This window comes from Amblyraja radiata, chromosome 9, assembly GCF_010909765.2.
Source record: "Amblyraja radiata isolate CabotCenter1 chromosome 9, sAmbRad1.1.pri, whole genome shotgun sequence".
In the NCBI taxonomy this organism is placed as follows: Eukaryota; Metazoa; Chordata; class Chondrichthyes; order Rajiformes; family Rajidae; genus Amblyraja; species Amblyraja radiata.
The window spans coordinates 71,131,731-71,152,220 of NC_045964.1; the positions used below are offsets into that span (position 1 = coordinate 71,131,731).

The 20,490-nt window shown below is 43.2% G+C and overlaps 1 protein-coding gene and 1 long non-coding RNA gene across 2 annotated transcripts in view; one reads left to right on the forward strand and one right to left on the reverse strand.

The window, feature by feature from the left end:
• flrt2 (fibronectin leucine rich transmembrane protein 2) overlaps positions 1–20,490 on the forward strand; it is a 92,461-nt gene that overhangs the window by 1,376 nt on the left and 70,595 nt on the right. Inside the window, exon 2 of the mRNA XM_033027697.1 lies at positions 12,106–12,224. The gene's annotated coding sequence lies outside the window, so the exon portion shown is untranslated. The remainder of the gene's footprint in view (positions 1–12,105; positions 12,225–20,490) is intronic.
• LOC116977249 overlaps positions 2,363–20,490 on the reverse strand; it is a 79,180-nt gene continuing 61,052 nt past the window's right edge. The window contains exon 4 of the long non-coding RNA XR_004413156.1: positions 2,363–2,419. This is a non-coding gene — a long non-coding RNA (uncharacterized LOC116977249). The remainder of the gene's footprint in view (positions 2,420–20,490) is intronic.

Here is a 20,490-nt window from a genome sequence, read left to right on the forward strand (position 1 = left end):
CAAAAACATTCAATATTTTTGTGTTGATACTTTCACTTGTACATTGTTTTTCTTTATCAATGGTTAAGCTTTTCAGATCGAGGGAGAGTAAACACTGAAATAAATGCCTTTATTACCGCTCCCTGGAGATCATTGCAACACGACAGCTTTAAATAGGAGGGGAATACAAATAAGCGATGGGTTTGAAATCTGGCCCTGGTTTTTTTTTTTTCACTCTCCAAATCCCTGGCTAATACGAGTCTTTATACAGCAAGCATGTTTCTTAATTGCTGGTGAGAATGATTGCTTGGCAAAGCAAATGAGCTGATCTTGCAGTCACGGCTTGTTCAGAAGCAGACGCGGCGCTGCTGGGGTTTTAGCTGTAGGACTGACTGAGAGGCTTAATAGTCGGGAGTTTCTTCTCCCGAGACGGGGTTATGCGAGCAGGCAGGTCTTCGCATCAGGTGAGCGAGGAGAGGATCTCTCCACTTGGCGGAGTACAAAGTTCAAAGAGCCAGACCCTGAGGCCAACTCAAAAAAATGCAATAGATTCAAACGAAGCTTTGAGCTGAAAAGTGGTGAGACTCTGGCACTTGCTACCGCGAATGACAAATGCATTTAAGGGGACTGTGTGTGTGTGAGAGAGACTGGCGGTGGGAGACAGAGAAGGATGTGTTGTTGGTGTAGGAATGAACTGCAGATGCTGGTTTACACCGAATATAGACACAAAACGCTGGAGTAACTCAGCGGGACAGGCTGAGTTCTCGGGATATAATGAATGGGTGACGCTTCGGGTCGACTCGACATCCTTCTTCGGACTGAGAGGCGGCACATACTCGCTGGACCGAATAGGCTCTTTCAATGAGAGGAAGCGGTTCCCATGCAACTAACTTGATCAGACTTGGTACCGGGACATGCGGGGAACTATTTTAGACAGAAAAGAAGATGCGCGCTTTGAGAGGGACGGAAAAATAAAGACACAAACTCCCTGGTAGCGAAAAGCAAATAAACCGACTGTCTTTCACTGCCCTGGCTTAAAAAAAACAACATGTTTAAGAAAGAAATGCAGACTAATAAACAGACACAACGGGGAGGAAGTCAATCTCTCCGGCCATCATTCATTGTACAGGGGAGTTTGATTAAAGATGCAGACAAAAGATCTTCGGGTTCAAACCCAGAAACTTTCGTACCCTAATTCGACGCTGAGACAAATAGTTTACGTGCTAGTTTTAAGACCTGGGACGGGATCAATTGGCACTTTGCAATCACGGAATCAGCAAAAAAAAATCTTAATTCCCATGCTTACACTTAATTATGGATATTGAGTTGTAAAAACACTCAAGTATTTAACGAAAAGGTGTAATTTCGAGAAAGTCGATTACTTGCCCGCCTTTGCAACCCTTGCGTTCTTCAAACTAGTTTAATGGCAATCTCCCCCGCCCCGTGTACAAAGGTCTGTTAACGACTATGACGTGCTGTGTTGGTGAAATGTTCCGATTATCCCCACCTATTCAACATTAGTGCCTTATTTAGGTTCGCCCATAATTGGGGAAAGGCATTTAATTTGTCATTAGTTGTGGGTTTTTTTTTTAACAGAAGTGAGTCAAACAAACACTTCACACTCTCTCTGTGGTCATGTAGCAGATGGGGTTGTTGCAATCTGTACACGGGACAATGTGTCGGGGTGACCCCGGCTTCAGAGACGCGCTTGGGTGACGCCAAGATCTGAAGGGAAGGCGCCGGACGAGATAGACATCATTATCAGTCGGGCGCTTGGGCTGGTTTATGTGTGAGGTCCCGCGACACGTAGAAACATTTCCAAAGACAACAAGCCCGTCAGTGTGTAGAACTCGTTGATGTGTGAGCACTGTACAGAGATGCTTGTCTCTCCCCCCCTCCCGTACACTGCTGGCTTGTTTATTCACGAACCCGACACGCACTAACAGCTACGCGGCGCGCTGCACTCTTGAAACCAGAATCTCATCAGAGGTTTGTACTCCTGTCGTCCCTAAGTGTGTGGGTTTCGAGAGAGCTTGTAACGTTGGCACGTTCAACCTCGAGCAACTCTTTCCCTTCCTATCAATCTTGTTTCTTCCCTGTCAACGCCCTTATCTCGATGGCTTGCAGGCACTTGCTCACACTCAATCCCTACGGTCTCCAATTGAATTGGCAAGACTGGCTGGCGGCGCATTGCACAGAGCCGCAATTATTGCCCTTCCCAGACCAAACGCCGAAGAAGCTCGAGTGCTTTTCGGGTGACTTCTGGTGGTTTTCCGCGAGTAACTTGGTTGGCAGCAACGATTCCACCGAGAAACTGGCATTACAACCTGTAAAACCCACCCATTCTCTCCGCAGATGTTGCTTGGTCCGCTGAGTTGCTCCAGCACCTGAAGTTCCCCGTGTCTCTGTACAAACCCATGGTTGTTGCCTTCAGAAATTGCTTTTTGAGCTGCATTACTCTGTAACATGAGATGACAAGTTTAGGTGTCTGTTCAGACCAAGATTGTTCACCTCAAATTTTAATATAATGTACAAGCGTTTCCTATTTTTCCACTAATTGGACTAGTAGATATCTGATACTGTACATGCTAAACTTTAAGAAAATTAATGTTTAATAGTCATGTAAAATACATTGCTGCCGTTCAGGAAGCTACTTGTGATAAAAGATTAGGAACGTTGCTGGCTTGGTAGTCTGTTTAATGCCAGATGCAAGCAAGTTTCATTCCTTAGTTGACATCTGAGATGTTAGACATTCTTCCACAGCCAGCGTAGCCTTCCCACCCTCTGGGCTGTCCACACAGGCTGTTTTGGGTGGAGATAACACAGTTTAGAGCAATGTGAATGTAGGAGTTGCATAGAATATCAAAAATGCACAGCTCAGGAACAGGCACTTTGGTTTACAATGTGTGCTTAGAAACATAGCAAATAAGTGCAGGAGTAGGCCATTTGGCCTTTCGAGCCAACATCGCCATTCAATGTGGTCATGGCTGATCATCCAAAATCAGTACCCCATTCCTGCTTTCTCCGTTATTCCCTGATTCTGTTAACCCCAAGAGCTATATGTAACTCTCTCTTGAATACATCTGTGTGCTAGACATAATATGTTCATAAGTTCACAAGTTATATGAGTAGAATTAGACCCATTTGGCCCATCAAGTCCCATCATCAGGTCCCTCAGATCGGCTGACTTGGGGCTGCTGAATATCCCGCGGTCTAGGCATAAGCTTAGGGGCGACCGCGCCTTAGCGGTTGCAGCTCCTAGACTATGGAACAACATCCCCCTTCCCATCAGAACTGCCCCCTCCATCGACTCCTTTAAGTCAAGACTAAAATCTTATCTATACTCCCAAGCCTTTCCTGACGTCCACTGAGCGAGGGTTATATGTATATATGTATGTAGTTTGTTTGTTTATACTATTCTTATAACAAATGTAAAGCACTTTGGCCAACGAGAGTTGTTTTTTATATGTGCTATATAAATAAATGTGACTTGACTTGAATTCAATCCTGAATAATCTTTCTTTCCCTCTCATCCCCATTTTCCTGCCTCTCCCCAGAACCCTTGACACCCGTACTAATCAAGAATCTGTCAATCTTCACCTTAAACATATCCATTGACTTGGCCTCCACAGCTTTCTGTAGCAATAAATCCACAGATTCACCACCCTTTGACCAAATAAATTCTTCCTCATCTGCTTTCTAAAGTAACGTCCTTTTATTCTGATGGTTCTAGACTCACCCACTAGTCGAAATGCCCTCTCCACCTACACTAATCCGATCCCAAGGCAAACTAATCCCATCTTCCTGCACATGTTCCCTATCTCACCATTCCCTGCAGATCCAGTGTGCCTATCGAAAAGCCTCATAAACACCACTATCATATCTGCCTCTATCACTACCACTGGCAGTGTACTTCAGGCATGCACCACCCCTCAGTGTGAAAAAACCGTACCCCTGTACATCTCCTTTACACTTTGCTCCTCTTTACTTAAAGCTACGCCCTCTAGTCCTTGACATTTCTACCCGGGGGTGGGGGGGGGGGAGAAAGGTTCTGATTGTCTACCCTGTTTTGAAATGGCTCATATATGACACCGACGGTACTAAATACATTGTGAATCATGGATCAGATTTCTACTCCGAAAATTTTCCTCGGCTTATTATGTTTATGGTAAAATGTATTTAGTGTGACTTGTAGCCTTTTATTGGTATGACGTATGACTGTATAGTAAATCAAATTCCTTGTATGTTGCAAAACATACTTGGCTAATAAAGTATGATCATGATTATGACTATGACCTCATTAATGTCCTGAAAAGGATAAGTATTATTTAACAAGGTTTTGTTTGTTTTCTGACATACAGTACTGCTGGAAAATGAGATTTATCAGCACTTGTTGCAAATGATTATTATTGCCACAGGAGGTGAATGAGATCAATCCTCCTTGTGCCAGGACAGACTAGATGGGCTCAATGGCATTATTCTACATCATAAGACACAGTGGTGCAGCGGGAGAGCTGTTGCCTCACCATGCCAGAGACCGAGGTTAAATCCTGACTATGGGCGCAGTCTGTGTGGAGTTTGCACCTTTACCGTTTGCATGTGGGTTTTCTCTGGGTGCTTCAGCTACCTCCCACATCCCAAAGACGTGCAGGGTTGCAGGTTAATTGGCTTCTGTAAATTGCCCCTAGTGTGCAGGACATAGAACTAGTGTGCGGGTGATCGACGGCCTATGCGAGCACTCACTGGGCCCCGAAGGACCTGTTTCCGCACTGTGTCTCTAAACTAAACATAAAAAAGGCAATATAAGCCAATCATTCTGTGTCTCTGTTCAAATTCAATTTCCATCAGCTGGCTTCCCACCTATGAATCACCAACACTAGACTTTCGAGATACTGTGTGGAAACAGGCCCCGTCGGTTCAACGAGCTGGCACCGACCGCCGATCCCATTACACCAGCACTATCCTACACACTAGGGACAATTTACTATTTTACCGAAGCCAATTAACCAACAAACCTGCACGTCCTAGGGTTGTGGGAGAAAACCGGAGCACCCAGAGAAAACCCACATGGTTGCAAGGAGAATGTACAAACTCCATACAGACAGCACCCATGGTCAGGATCGAACCTAGTATTGTAAGGCACCAACTCTACCGCTGCCCCACTGTGCTGCCCTAAGTGCACTATGGAGTCATTGAGTCATATGCAGTATAGAAATAGGCCCTTCAGCCCATCATATCTATATCCACCATCTAGTATTCATCTATACTCATCGTATTTACTAGCACTTGCTCTGGAGCCCTCCATGCCATGGCAATTCGAGTATTCATCTATTGTGGGGGTCTCTCCCTCCATAGCCCACTCATTGTATTTCAGATTCCAACCATCATCTAGAAGAAAATCTTCCATAGATCCAGTTTAAACCATCCTTAGTCCTACGCTAAATGTATTTCCTCCCAGTTTTTTTTACAATTTTATATGTTATGGAGAAAGGTTTCCTTGCATCTACCCTGTCTGTGCCCCTGATAAATTTGGCTTTGTTGGCTTTTCCCTTTGAGAATAGGGAAGATTCAAACAAGAGGACATGACTTCAGAATTAAGGGACAGAAGTTTAGGGGTAACATGAGGGGGAACTTCTTTACTCAGAGAGTGGTAGCGGTGTGGAATGAGCTTCCAGTGGAAGTGGTGGCGGCAGGTTCGTTGGTATCATTTAAAAATAAATTGAATAGGCATACGGATGACAAGGGAATGGAGGGTTATGGTATGAGTGCAGGCAGGTGGGACTCGGGGAAAAAAGTTGTTCGGCACGGACTTGTAGGGCCGAGAAGGCCTGTTTCCGTGCTGTAATTGTTATATGGTTATATGGTATACCTCAATCACTAAGGTTTCCGTTGATACAATATGTGTTTAAATGTGGTGCATTCATCTTTCATTCCTGACTCTTTATTTTCTCTCTACCACTTTTTTTGGTCAAAATATTGGACTCAACTCAGTATTACTGGCGAAAATAGACAACAAATGCTGGATAACACAGCGGGTCAGGCAGCATTTCTGGAGAAAAGGAATATGTGACATTTCAGGTCAAGACCCTTCTTCAGACTGAGACTGTTAATGGTCATGGATAATTGAGTTTTGTGGTTACCGTGTCTGGCATTACATGGACCAACACATTCCTTAATACCTTTCTTGATCAAGTGCTTTTACATTATCGAGATGACTGTTCCACCTTTCCCCCTTTCCCCCCCCCCCTCCCCCCTTCCTGATCCCTATCAATTATCCTTGTGAAAGTGCTGACATAGTGGCAATTGATATCTAATTGCCTTACTAGCCCCTAGCAGACTGAGACTGGCTAATCTCATTTTCAAGTCATAGAGTGATACAGTGTGGAAACAGGCCCTTCAGTCCAACTTGCCCACACGAGCCAACAATGTCCCAGCTACACTAGTCCCACCTGCCTGCGCTTGGTCCATATTCCTCCAAACCTGTCCTATCCATGTACATGTCTAACTGTTTCTTAAACGATGGGATAGTCAAGAATGTTTTATTGTTATATGTTCCGAAACAGAACAATGGCATTTTTACTTAGGGGATATGGGGAGAAGGCAGGAACAGGGTACTGATTGGGGATGATCAGCCATGATCACATTGAATGGCGGTGCTGGCTCGAAGGGCCAAATGGCCTACTCCTGCGTCTATTGTCTACTTTCAGCAGCACATCGCACTCTGTATAACCCATAATAAACAACAAAAAAACTTTAGTAAATATATAAAAAAAAGAGACAGATAGATAAACAATAATTCTGCAAAGTCAAAAATAATGCCCTCAAGTCTATATAGTTCAGAGCCTATTTGGAGGTTGTAATCTTTAATAGCCTGATGGTTGTCAGGAAGAAACTTTGATGCCTTCTTCCCGATGGCAGGAGTGAAACGAGTCTGTGGCCAGGGTGGTGTAGGTTTCTGATGATGCTGACTTTCTTTATTGCGTTAGCAACTCTTGTAGATCCCTTTGATGGTGGGGAGGTCAGTACCCGTGATGGACTGGGCAGTGTTCACCACTTTTTGCAATCCTCTTTGTACCTGGGTATTCAAGTTGCTGAACCAGGCCGTGATGCAGCCAGTCAATATGCTCTCATCTGTACACGTGTAGAAGTTCAAGAAAGTATCCGTTGACATACCGAATCTCCTCAATCTTCTCAGGAAGTGAAGGTGTGTAAGTGGTGTATTAAGTTGTTTACAGATGAGGTTTTTCACTCCAAGTGAGAATGAAAGACCAGTGTCCATTTTTAGGTACTGCCGTACCCCAGCATTTTTTCTTTACTATGCTAATTTCAGGAAATTTATCATTTTCCTGGCTTCTCAGCCCAGTTTCAACATTAAGCAATCTACAATCTGCAGTGGGACGTATCACATGTAAAGTAAGACTTCCTCTATATTGTGCATTGGCCTTAACCTCAGAAAATGCTCCGTTATTCAATCAGTGTGACTTTTTCAAGCCTGCACACCATCCACCCTGTGGCCTCTGGAAAATAGTGCCAATTTATTATTAGCAGCAGAGAGAGGAGGCTTTCATCTCATGAAACCAAGTTGGATTCAATCCAAGTCCCGAGATGAAAGGGCTTTAAGTTAGTATGTTATTACTACATCATCCAATTTTAAAATTGCATTACATCTGAAGTAGATATCATCACATAATCTTGTTCAGTGTTACAAATGCAATTTAATATTTAATATTCCAATAATTTTCATGTTTATTCAGTCATAAAATAGCTAGCAATCTGCATTAGATTTTGTTGGTGTTCTTGAAGCAACGTTATAACTATGATGTATGCAATATTTAATAAATATACATGTCGGCACTTTAAGCTCTTTCTTCCTAATTGAACCTTATAAGTGCTCAATATAATTAAACAAGAAAATTAAACGTGAATATCGCTCTGAATATTTCACAAGATAACTCCAAATATTGGTCAAATGAATCTCAGCAAGTCCCACTGACAATAATAAAACTTCCTGTTAATGTTTCCACAGTTAACTCCAGCTGTAGAAATCTAACAGGAAGAAATTGTCTTTATTATACCTAGTGTGAAAGATTAACTGTAGAAGCTGTGGGGATGCAGTTTCCACAGGGCAAATGCTGGTGAAGCGGTTCATTCAGACTTCTCCATTTGGACTCCATCCAGTGAAGGAATAGAGTCTGGAACATCTTAGCTCATTATGCAGTTATTGCCCTAGTCCTGTTTGTGAGTCTTTGTGTGCAAATTAGAAGTACTTTGTCATAGATTGCCACAGTTTGTTTACTTCAGAAGTGCTTCATTTTCTGCAAAGAGCTTGACATCAGAGCCTGTTAAGTATTTAATAAAAATATTAATTTACAATCAGGCTGGTTTAACCTCTGTATTAGCTATGATCTCTTAACTATGAGATAAATTCAGACAAAAGAAGGCCTAAAGAATTAGCAGCATTAAAACGACCTGAAAACTGTTTACAATTCGGGATTATGTAAGCAGGCTTCTGCACCCTGATCTATCTTTGTTCTTTTATGCAATCTTACCAGGCAGAAATATAGGATTGATTAGGCTCAACTATCCTTTCATACTGAGCTCAGATTGTGTTATAATTACACTTTGACCATATGCCCTTCAACATGTGAAATGCTAATTCTAATTATGTTGCACATGCATAGAAAAATCAATACAATGCAGAATCAATCTGGTTTAGTTTAGGTTTTTTTTTGTTTCGGATCACCGAGTCCGCGCCGACCAGTGATCTCTTCATATTAATACCATCCTATACACGCCAGGGACAATTTACACTTAAGGGCCTGTCCCACTTGGCCGTCATTTGTACGCCATTTACGCGACCTCCAAAAATTTGGTTGTTGTGTAGTGACGCACGGGTAGCGTGTGGATAGCGCGGGACGGGCGCATGGAGAAGCGTGGAGGAGTATGGAGTTGTGCGCGGTATTGCGGGACGCTCCAGGATTTCGTGCTGCATGAAATCTACGCGCGCCACCAGCGTGGCGTATCGCTTACGCACGTGGACGTACTGCGGTCGCACGCTGACGTCCTGACCTTGTACGTGTAGTGCGTGGAGATGCATTATTACGTCACCATGTGTAATCATGCGCCGCCGCGCGCCGCCCATACGCAGTCGGCCACAATGAGAAAATAATTACGCGGTAAGCATCAATGCTTTCAGAGTAATGCCTTCAGATGAACACCTTAATAAGTATTTTTGAACCATCCTTAGTTAAGGATGTTTCAAAAGTTAACATCCAGGTAAGGATTGCAGATTTTATATCCTAAAAGAACACTAGTAACTAAATTAGTTTTTTGTTTTTTTTAAATAACCACCAACAATTTTACTAACACCATTTAAAAAAAAAAAAAAGAAAAAAAAAAATTAAAAAAATTAAAAAATTTGCAAACTAATTCTTAAGCTGGTTTCAAATCATCAAACGGCTCTAATGGAATACAATTTTGTGTTTGTTGGGAGTATTTCAGAAAGTTTAAAAATAAATACATTTTTCCAACAAACAATAATTTTATCAATGTTTCATTTAACAAATGATGTCAATACGCTGACTAAATCTACTTGCAGAGCAGATAACATATTTGAAGGCGCTTGATGACGTGCGTGACTGTCTTGCGTCAGTCACTACCGGCCTGTCGTGTAAATGATGGCCAAGTGGGACAGCCCCTTTATACCAAGCCAATTAACCTACAAGCCTCTACGTCTTTGCAGTGTGGGAGGAAACAAAAGATCTCGGACAAAACCCATGCGGTCACGGGGAGAATGCACAAACTCCGTACAGACAGTCGGGATCGAACTCGGATCTCTGGCACTGCAAACGCTGTAAGACAGCAACTCTACCGCTGCGCCACCATGCCACCCGTTGTCCAACCAACTCGCACTGGCATTTGCCCTCCACATAATCATAATAATGGTTTCATGTCACTTTATATCACATTCATAATCCCATCCAACTTTCTTACCTTCAAACACCTATCCAACATAACTTTGTGTTTTTAGTAAGGAATTATAGATGCTGATGGCTCTACCCTGCATTAAACGTTAGTCCCTTATCATGTATCTGTATGCTGTAAATGGTTCGATTGTAATCATGTATTGTCTTTCCGCTGACTGGATAGCACGCAACAAAAGCTTTTCGCTGTACCTCGGCACACGTGACAATAAACTAAACTGTAATGCTGGTTTACGATGAAGATAAACACAAAATGCCAGAGTAACTCAGCGGGACAGGCAGCATCTCTAACATTTTGTGTGAATGTTGATAGTTTCTTTTATCAGTCAAACTAACTTCATCTTGTTCGTGTACAACCTGCCAATGTTCAATTCCAGGGCTTTTGTTTGCTTCACCTCATTACTTGATCAGTTTATACGAGGGTGGGACGGTGGCGCAGTGGTAGAGTTGCTACCTTACAGCGCCAGAGACCCCGGTTCGAGCCCAACTACAGGCGCTGTGTATGGAGTTTGTGCGTTCTCCCAGTGACTCCATGGATTTTCCCTGGGTGCTCCGGTTTCCTCCTGCACTCCAAAGACGTACAGATAGTTTGTAGGTTAATTGACTTTGGTAAAAATTGTAAATTGTCCCTAGTGTGTGTTAGTGTAAGGGGTATCGCTGGTTGGCGAGGGCTCAGTGGGCCGAGGGGCCTGTTTCCGTGTTGTATCTCTAAAACTAAAATCTATAACAGACCCAGTTGTTCAAGAGAAACATTCAGGGTTGTGGCTAGTATTAAATTTGGTCCACTCTTCATTCCATGGGAGCCAAGGGCGGAGAAGATCAGTAGAGCGTCCTTGAATGCAAGATGGCTAAAGAATAACATGCCTAGCTGTAGATGCCTTTGTAATCTGTCTGCTGTCTATGACGTGTATGTCTAAAAGGTTGCGGACAAACTGAACCGATTCACCAGTGAGTTATGAATGTACATCCCTAGATGGGATTCTTCCAGCTACAAACCAGACAAAATTGTAGGTGATAATACCCTATCAATCCTAGGTAGATGGGCGACAGGTAGCTTACTGATGCCCTGTTTCAGGCACCTTTTGAGTATTGTGCAGTTGTGTTCAAGGCACTATCAATGTTGGTGGCAGTACAAACCTTGCCTTTCGTAAAAAAGGAGTCCAGGTTGTCTAAGACTCACCACATGAGATGCACCATACAGGCAGAGATTCTACATCAAATTAAGCCTGTGGAAACGTTGTCTGAGATAGATGAATGCTCCTGAGGCAACCATGGGTAAATAATGATTGTACATTTGTTTTCATCCATCAGCTCAATACAGGAAGATAAAGCCAAATACATTCATCATCTGATTTTTTGCTCACAGCTTTTCTCAAACAAAGTTGACCACAACCTGTTTCTGACTATAATTCAACCCCATGAAAACATGCATCGATGTGAGTTTATTGATGACTCGTATCACCTGGAATCCCAGTGGTTCCATTTTTTCACAGCCTCACCGTTTCCTTACCTCTGTGGTTTTGTCTATTCTACCTTGCACCAAGATCTTTTTGTTCCTGCATGTTTGTGCTTGTGTCCACACCTTTCCGTTTTGGTATGTAATTAATTGTACACTTTCACACAGAGAGTGGTGAATCTCTGGAATTCTCTGCCACAAAAGGTAGTTGAGGCCAGTTCATTGGCTACATTTAAGAGGGAGTTAGATGTGGCCCTTGTGGCTAAAGGGATCGGGGGTATGGAGAGAAGGCAGGTACGGGATACTGAGTTGGATGATCAGCCATGATCATATTGAATGGCGGTGCAGGCTCGAAGGGCCGAATGGCCTGCTCCTGCACCTATTTTCTATGTTTCTATGTTTCACCCATCTGGGGACTGTACCCACTGAATTCAGTCTAACACACTTCTTTTGATTCTAAATCTTTCTTTCCTCATTTGATAATCTGGTTAAAACCTACCCATTTGACTACAGTTTCAGTCTTTGCCTCTAAGGATCATTTTCAGAAAATCGACATCCATTTGTGTTTAATGGTGTTTATGCAAAGTGCCTTTAGGATGGATTCCTACATTACAAGGCCCTACATACACTGTTATTAAAGTGATTGGTTGTTTCAGTTAGTGATGTCAGTATTGTGTTTTTTTGCAGGCTTTGAAAATACTGTGAGGAAATCAGCTGAAGAAGTTGTATTTGCGAAGGAGTTTGATCACCATAAGAATCTTCCCGGTTCGTGGAGTGAGTCGATATTGACCGGTATTAGACTCGAGGTACGTTACTGAAATGCGATCAGAGAAGGCGGCTCTGAGAACATGTCTGAACATGGGGAAAGGGGATAGAAAGATGAAGGAATCTGAGAGATGGGCATGAAGTATATGAGTCAGCTGTAGAAAGGTGGAAAGGCAGGACAAAAGGAAGCAAAGGAGGCGAGTGAGATGAGTGAGGATATGGATGGCAATCAATGGAAGCAATTGGGCAAAGGAGTGGAAGACATTTCTAAATTAAGACAACATGGGAGCATAGACACAACTTAGGTCCGTTGATCCCTCAGGCCTGCTCTTCCATTCACCAAGATCATGCCTGATCCGATCATGGCTTCGACCCCACCTTTCCATGTTCTCCACATACCGTTACATATTTAAATTTCAAGGGAGTCAGTCAATTTCCACCTGGAATGTAACTCCACCTCCACAACCCTTTCGGTAGAGAATTCCAAAGATTAATGACAGTTTGAGAGAAAAAAATCCTCCTCATATCCAGCTGAAATGGACAACCCCTTAATCTGAACGCAAGCCCCATTGTTCTAGATGGAGTCTAGATAGTCATACAGCAGGGAAACATGTCCTTCAACCCAACTTGTCCACAACGTCCAAGATGCCCCATCTACACTGGTCCCACCTGCCCACACCGTCCAAGATGCCCCATCTACACTGGTCCCACCTGCCCACGTTTACCCCATATCCCTCTAAACATTTCCTATCCATGTGCCTGTCCAAATGCCTTTTGAACATTGTTAATAGTTCATTCCTCAACTATGTCCTCTGGCAGCTCATTCCATGTATCCACCACCAGATTTCCTAGCCAGGAAACTTATGTATTTCAATAAGACTACTTCTCATTCTTCTACATCCCAATGAGAATAGGTTCAGCCTGTTTAACATTCCTTTATCCCATAAATCAACTTAATGACCCTTCCCTGATTGTTTCCAATGCAAACACATTCTTCCCCAAATATAGAAAGCAGAAGTACTCCAACACTGGTCTCACCTGTGGCCTGCAGAGATATATTAAACTTTCCTGCACTTATACTCCATATCGTTTGCAGTAAAGATTTATTCCATTAGCCTTTCCAACTGCTGTATCTGGTTGCGGACTTTTAGCGTTTCCTGTTCCCTTTCCATCCCCTGACCACTCCCCTATCCATGTCAATATGTTACCCGAACCATATGCACTTTTATGTCCTGCATAATCTTTCACATGTCTCCTTATGAAACCACATTTGTAAATCCAAGCACAATACATGCATTGGTTCTCCTTTCTATGCTCTACCCCCTCCTCCTCATAAGAAGCCTTATGAAAGATCGCTGCTTAACATAAAAGTGCATTGGGTTCAGGTAATATATTGACATGGTAAGAAAGAAGTGAGGGGATAAAATGGGATTGTGAAGCACAGAAAATGTCAACAACGGCACTTCTTAAAAGAGTTCCACCATATTTGTCCAACATAATTTCCTTTCATAAAACCACATTGGCTATGTTTAAATTCCTGATGATATTGGATTTGGCGAGCTGGAGGTCAGAATCGACAAGTCCCCAAGCCTAGGTAATAATTTAAATAGGGATTGTGGAAGAATTTAAATTGTGTTAGACTGTTATCAGTTACCCAACCTCTAACCGATATAAAGGGATATTTGGATAAACTGAACCTGAAAGAAAAATGCTGCCTGAGCCGTTGAGTCACTTGAGCATTTTGTGTCTTCCTCTGAAAGAGAGATAGCTTAAATAGATCTGAAGAAGGGTCTGGAGAAGGATCTCGACCCGACAGGTCACCTATTTTTTTTTTTTCTCTCCAGTGATGCTGCCTGACCTGTTGAGTTACTCCACCATTTTGTGTCTATCTTTGGTACATATAACAGCTATAACAGCATCTGCAGTTCCTTCCTACACATAGCTTAAATGGAAGGTATTTTTGGTTGGAAAAGTGTACACAGGTCGATGATGCAGATAAGGATATAGAGTTATTTGGAGCCAACTATGTCCCATTTCTTAACATCAACTGAAACTGAAATGCAGATGCTAAGATCGTGCCAAATCAGGAAAGATTTTTATCGAAACTCCACACAAGGTAGATGTTTTCCTAATCTGAGGAAAGACATTCTTGCCATAGAGGGAGTACAGAGAAGGTTCACCAGACTGATTCCTGGGATGTCAGGACTTTCATATGAAGAACGACTGGATTGACTCGGCTTGTACTCGCTAGTATTTAGAAGATTGAGGGGGGATCTTTTAGAAACGTACAAAATTCTTAAGAGGTTGGACAGGCTGGATGCAGGAAGATTGTTCCCGATGTTGGGGAAGTCCAGAACAAGGGGTCACAGTTTAAGGATAAGGGGGAAATCTTTTAGGACCGAGGTGAGAAAAACATTTTTTCACACAGAGTGGTGAATCTGTGGAATTCTCTGCCACAGAAGGTAGTTGAGGCCAGTTCATTGGCTATATTTAAGAGGGAGTTAGATGTGGCCCTTGTGGCTAAAGGGATCAGGGGGTATGGAGAGAAAGCAGGTACAGGATACTGAGTTGGATGATCAGCCATGATCATATTGATGGCGGTGCAGGCTCGAAGGGCCGAATGGCCTACTCCTGCACCTTTTTCTATGTTTCTATATTTTCTTGCCAAAGTACTTATTTTCTTTTATTCCTCTGTAAACTATTTCTCCATTTCTATTGTTTCCTGTGTTAAATGGTGAACAAAGGAAGTGTCCCCTGATTTTTATTTTTGTGACAATACATAAAAGCACGTTATATTTTAGCCTGAGAGGATTTCATTCCCGGACAATAGACATGATTTGTCATGTTTAAGTTTTACCAACCTACCTATGGACTTTGAGGCTGTGGCCAATTGTGTAATCGAGAAAATGCCGCACATTAACATCTAAAACATCAATGGAATAAACAGATCACAACATTTCAATGTGAAAAGTTGGTGTGATGTTGTGGCACAATTGGAGGGTAGATGCTGCTATTCTGGAAGAGTGGAGACAGATGCCTGCAATGCAAAGCCAAACTACTTGTGTAAAATACCGCTCTGGTTAATTAGAAAGATGATTTTAGCTTTACCCAAGTTTTGTTTTTAAAGAATAGTTTTAAGTTTGGATTTATTATTGTGATAGGTACAGTGGAAAACCTTGCTTTGCATGCTATCTACTCAGATAACTATACATAAATACAACCAAGCCAACATAATCAATAACCTTTCCCAACCCAGTCATTGCACTTTCTCATTGTTCCCATCGGGCAGGAGGTACAGAAGCTTGAAAGCACTCTCCACCAGTCTCAGCATCTGCTTTTCCCCAAATTATATCAGGCTTCTGAGTGGTCCTTCTATAAGATGGCGCCCAACACAGGTGACTATTTGCCTGCTAGTTACAGAAGCAGAATAGCAAACTCCTATTACAATCGATCCTCACTCTTCAATCTGTATACCTACAGAAACATTTTTTACTTTAACTATGATCAAAAGGTACAGAAGTGTGAAAACGCCCACCACCAGATTCAGGGAGAGTTTCCTCCCACCCGTTATCAGGCAACTGAATCATCCTACCACAACCTGAGAGCAGTGACTATCTACCTCTTGACTGGACTTTGCTGGCTTTACCTTGCACTAAACGTTATTCCCTTATCATGTTTCTATATACTGTAATTTGATTGACTGTAATCATGTGTTGTCTTTCTGCTGACTGGCAGCATGCAACAAAAATCTTTTAATAAACAAATCTTTTAATAAATCTTTTAATGACAATAAAACACTCTTAACTCTTGAGAACTATATTTTGCATCCTGTTTCTTTCTTTCCTCGATCTATTGGACGAGTTTGGCTTGACCGTTTGGATATGCATTATCTGATTTGATTGGGCAGCACACAAAACAAAGCCTCCCACTGTACCTTGGTTCATGTGATGATCATAAAACAAAATCTAAACCTAAAATGAAGTGGAGCATTGATGCCCTGAGAAATGAATCTAAACACACTTTGCAGTGAGCGTTGTTTGCCTTTTATACCAGGGCAGGTTGGGTTTACAAATAGTGGCCCCATCCATTAAAATGGTAGGTGTTAGAATTATTTTCATTCAAACTCGTTAATTTTTTGTTCATATTTTCAGTTGTTTTTGATTATAATTTTCAAAGCAAATTTTCTATGTTGTTTGATGCTTTTGAATGCCTCTGCAGGTCAGACATTTGAATAACAGTTCTGAAACATTTTTATCAAGCTGTCAGCATCTGCCAGGTTACTCCAGGTGCAGAGCCTCGGGCTAGATAACTGGGGCCGATTTGCCTCTGGGGATGCCTCCTGGTATGGAAGGTTAATGGCCTGTCCCACCAGCATGCGACTCCATGCGGCAAGCGCGACCTAACGTGGTCGCTTGAACCGTACGGCCTCGCGGGGCCGGTCCCACTTCGATCGTCGGAGCCGTATGGAGTTAAGCGGGGCTGGTCCCAACATCACACGGGGCTCCGATAAACTGACACTGTCCAAAAATTCCGCGCGGCAACGTCCCGCCGGCCTGCAGCCACATTGAGGCCTTACGCACCGCCTAGACAGGCGTGCATAGCGTTTTGACGCCGTACGCAGCGTCTTGACACCGTACATCACGCGCGTATTTTCCGCGGACTTCGCTCGAACTTCAAGTCAACTCGTACGGGATCACTCGACCTCCGCGCGGTCCCCGTTTCCGGTTTGGTCGCGCTCGTCACATGCTGGTGGGACAGGCCCTGTACGGGGATCACTTGACCTCCGCGCGACCCCCGCTTCCGGTTTGGTCGCGCTTGCTGCATATAATCGCATGCTCGTGGGGCCTGTTATATCTGGCAATAGTGAAGCTGAACAACGGGCATGTTACTGCCGAGTTTGGGAGTGGCCATGTTACCGGCGAGTTTGGGCAGTGGGCTACATCCAGTTCAGTTTAGTTTATTGTCACATGTACCGAGGTACAGTGAAAAGGTTTTTGTTGCCTGCTATCCAGTCAGAAGAAAGACAATTCACGATTCCAATCGAGCGGTTTCCAGTGTATAAATACATGATATGGGAGAGAAGTTTAGTGCAAGGTTAAGCCAGTGGTAAAACAGTTACCCCGCAGGTACCTATTAAATCTTTCCTCCCCTCACAAACCTATGTCCACTGGTTCTCAATTCTCCTATTCTGGGCAAAAGACACTGTGCGTTTACCCTATTTATTCCTCTCATGATCTGATACACCTCTATAAGATCACTCCTCATCCTTCTGCACTCCAAGGAATAAAGTCCTTGCCAGCTCAACCTCTCCCTATAGTTCAGGACCAGGCAACATCCTTGTGAAGCTTCTCCGCACCCTTTCCAGCTTGAGAAGATCTTTCCAATAATGTGGTGACCAAAATTGAACACGATACTCTGAATGTGGTCTTATACAACTGTAAAGGGGCTGACCCACTGCGGCGACCTAATCCGCGAGTTAAGAAGAGTGGCTTCGACCTTTAAGCTCGAGGGCACTCGCCTGGAAAAACTCGAGCTGGATCGACCGTCCGCGTTGAAACCGCGAGCTGGATCGACCGACCGCACACAAGCAAAGGCGGGGGCCAGGGAAAGTGGGGGAGCGCTGTCTAAAATTCACACCCGCGATGAAAAGGAAGGTAAACGGCTGCCATAGTGTACAGTAAGTCCTTTAGAGAACACTGGGGAGGGGGGGTGGGGGGGGGGGAGAGAAGTAGAATAATGTTTAGCGGGCATTTTACTTACCGGTCATTTTCCTTGGTCCTGAAAACTCCAATGAGCCAATTAAAATGTCCGGTCAGCAAAGGAGATTGCCTACGGCTGCCCTCGACTGCCTGTAACTACATAGCGACCACACTCCACGGCACTACGAGTCTAAAGAACCATGCCGACCAAATTTTACTCATGGAAAATTTTTCAACATGCTGAAAATTTTTCTGCGACTTAGCTGAGGCCGCGAGTATTCGAGAACTTCCCTCGAGCATGAAGGAGAGTTCCAGTGACCTCATAGGACCTCCTAGGACCACGTGTCGACCATGCTGCGAGTTTGAATCAAGGGCAAACTTGTCTAAACTCGCAGATTAGGTCGCCGCAGTGGGACAGCCCCTTAACATGACCTCCCAACTTCTATACTTAATACTCTGACTGATGAAGGTCAAAGTGCCGAAATCTTTTTTGACCACCTATCTACCTGTGAGGCCACTTTCAAGGAACTATGTTGCTGCCCTTCTGGATTCCTTTGCTCTGCAACACTCGCCAGAGCACGATCATTCACTGGATAAGTCCTGCCTTGTTAGACTTCCCAAAATACAACACCTCACACTTCTCTATATTGAATTCCATCAACCATTCGTCAGCGCACCTGCCCAACCGACCAAGATCGTGCCGCAATTTTTGACAATCATCTTCACTATTTACAGTACCTCCCCCACCCAAGTCGCACCAGCTTCTTGTTTTCACCCAACAAACAGCTAACAATGGCCTGTTTCCTTTATCATCGTTCCATCTTTGCATATCTTTCATTCATTGTTCTTTATCTCTCTACATCATCTATCTCTCGTTTCCCTTATTCCTAACCAGTCTGAAGAAGGGTCTCGACCCGAAATGTCACCCATTCCTTCTCTCCAGAGATGCTGCCTGTCCCACTGAGTTACTCCAGCTTTTTGTGTCTATCTTCTATCAAAAGGACTACTTTATTTTGTGTATATGGGGAGTCTGTAACAAGATGCAATGGGGAAAAGCTGGTGAATGTGGTTAATATTGATGACCTGAATGGTTGCACTACCATTATTCTGTTATTGTGCCTACTTTAGGAATGCTACATGTTTATCCTTTAAGACGACATGGTTTAGCTGCAAGCTGTTGCAGAAGATTGCAAAGGAACCAAGAAATAGTATGGCACGCCTACATTTGTGGAGCCACATTGTGTGTATTTGATAAGTGATAAAAGGGGTAGACAGCTGGAGGTTACAGTTGGATGAAGAGAGGAAAATGCAGAGGAATGAGAGTTATGCATTTGCAGAGTTGTGGTGTTTGTGACCTTATCATGGGGTAACTGCTGAGGAGATGGATGAAGATGAAATGGAGTTTCAATCGAGGTTATTAGGCTGGGAATCTAATATTTGAGCTATTGAGAGCTATAAACTAGTGAGTTGCTATGCGACTAAATAGTCGATGATCAGGGAATGATGAAGGTGCAAATGAAGACATTTCTTGACACTGATATGGAGCAGATGACATATCTCTAGTCCTGGAAAATATTTGCCATTCCATTAATGTCACAAAGTAAAAGAAGAAGAATTGATCACTTTCTCGTCCATTCCAGTGGAAACTTGTGTGTAAATTAGGTGCTGTGTTTAGTCTGTGTTTTTCAGACAGATTGCATGTCCTAATGGAAGCTCAACTTGCTGATGAAACTTCAGCGACTGATTCGGCCTGCAGCACTGATTCAGGAGTAAGATAAAAACTGTGACTCAAAGTATTGGGCAGATGTTGTGCCAAAGACAGTGGATCTCTTTGATTAACTATCATAAGTGATAGGAGCAGAATTAGGCCATTTGGCCCATGAAGTCTACACCATCATTCAATCATGGCTGATCTATGTCTACCCCCTAACCCCATTCTCATGCCTTCTCCCTACAACCTCTGTCACCTGTACTAGTCAAGAATCTATCTTATCTGCTTTAAATATATCCACTGACGACCTCCACAGCCTTCTGTGGCAAAGAATTCCACAGATTCACCACCTTCTGACTAAAGAAATCCCTTCTCATCTCCTTCCTAAAAGAACATCCTTTAATTCTGAGGCTGTGTCCTAGACTCTCCCACTAGTGGAAACATCCTTTCCACATCCACTCTATCCAAGCCAGGGTGGTCTTGGAGGTTTTGGCAGATGAGAATGTGGCCCAGTAGTATTTGATGTCTTGTTGTATCATTTACTATCTTATCTGATCTGTTTGTGCTTTGTCAGTTGCTCTGTACTTGCCTTGAGTTGGAAGATTCTAGGTTTGAATCCCACTGAAGAATAAAACACAAAAACCTAGACTTGACACTTGAGTGTATTCCAAGGGAGAGCAGTCATGTTGGGGAATTGATCTTTTCGATGATGACATCCAACTAGGCCGTCATCTGCTCTTCAGTGAGCAGACCAATATCCATTCCTCAATCGACATTATTAAAAATGAATTAACTCGTCACACGCACTTATGTGCGTGGGATCACAGGCTATCATGCTTCTTTGAAACAAAATCACTTCAGGATATCATGTTAACTGTACAGATGTTATCTGCAAAT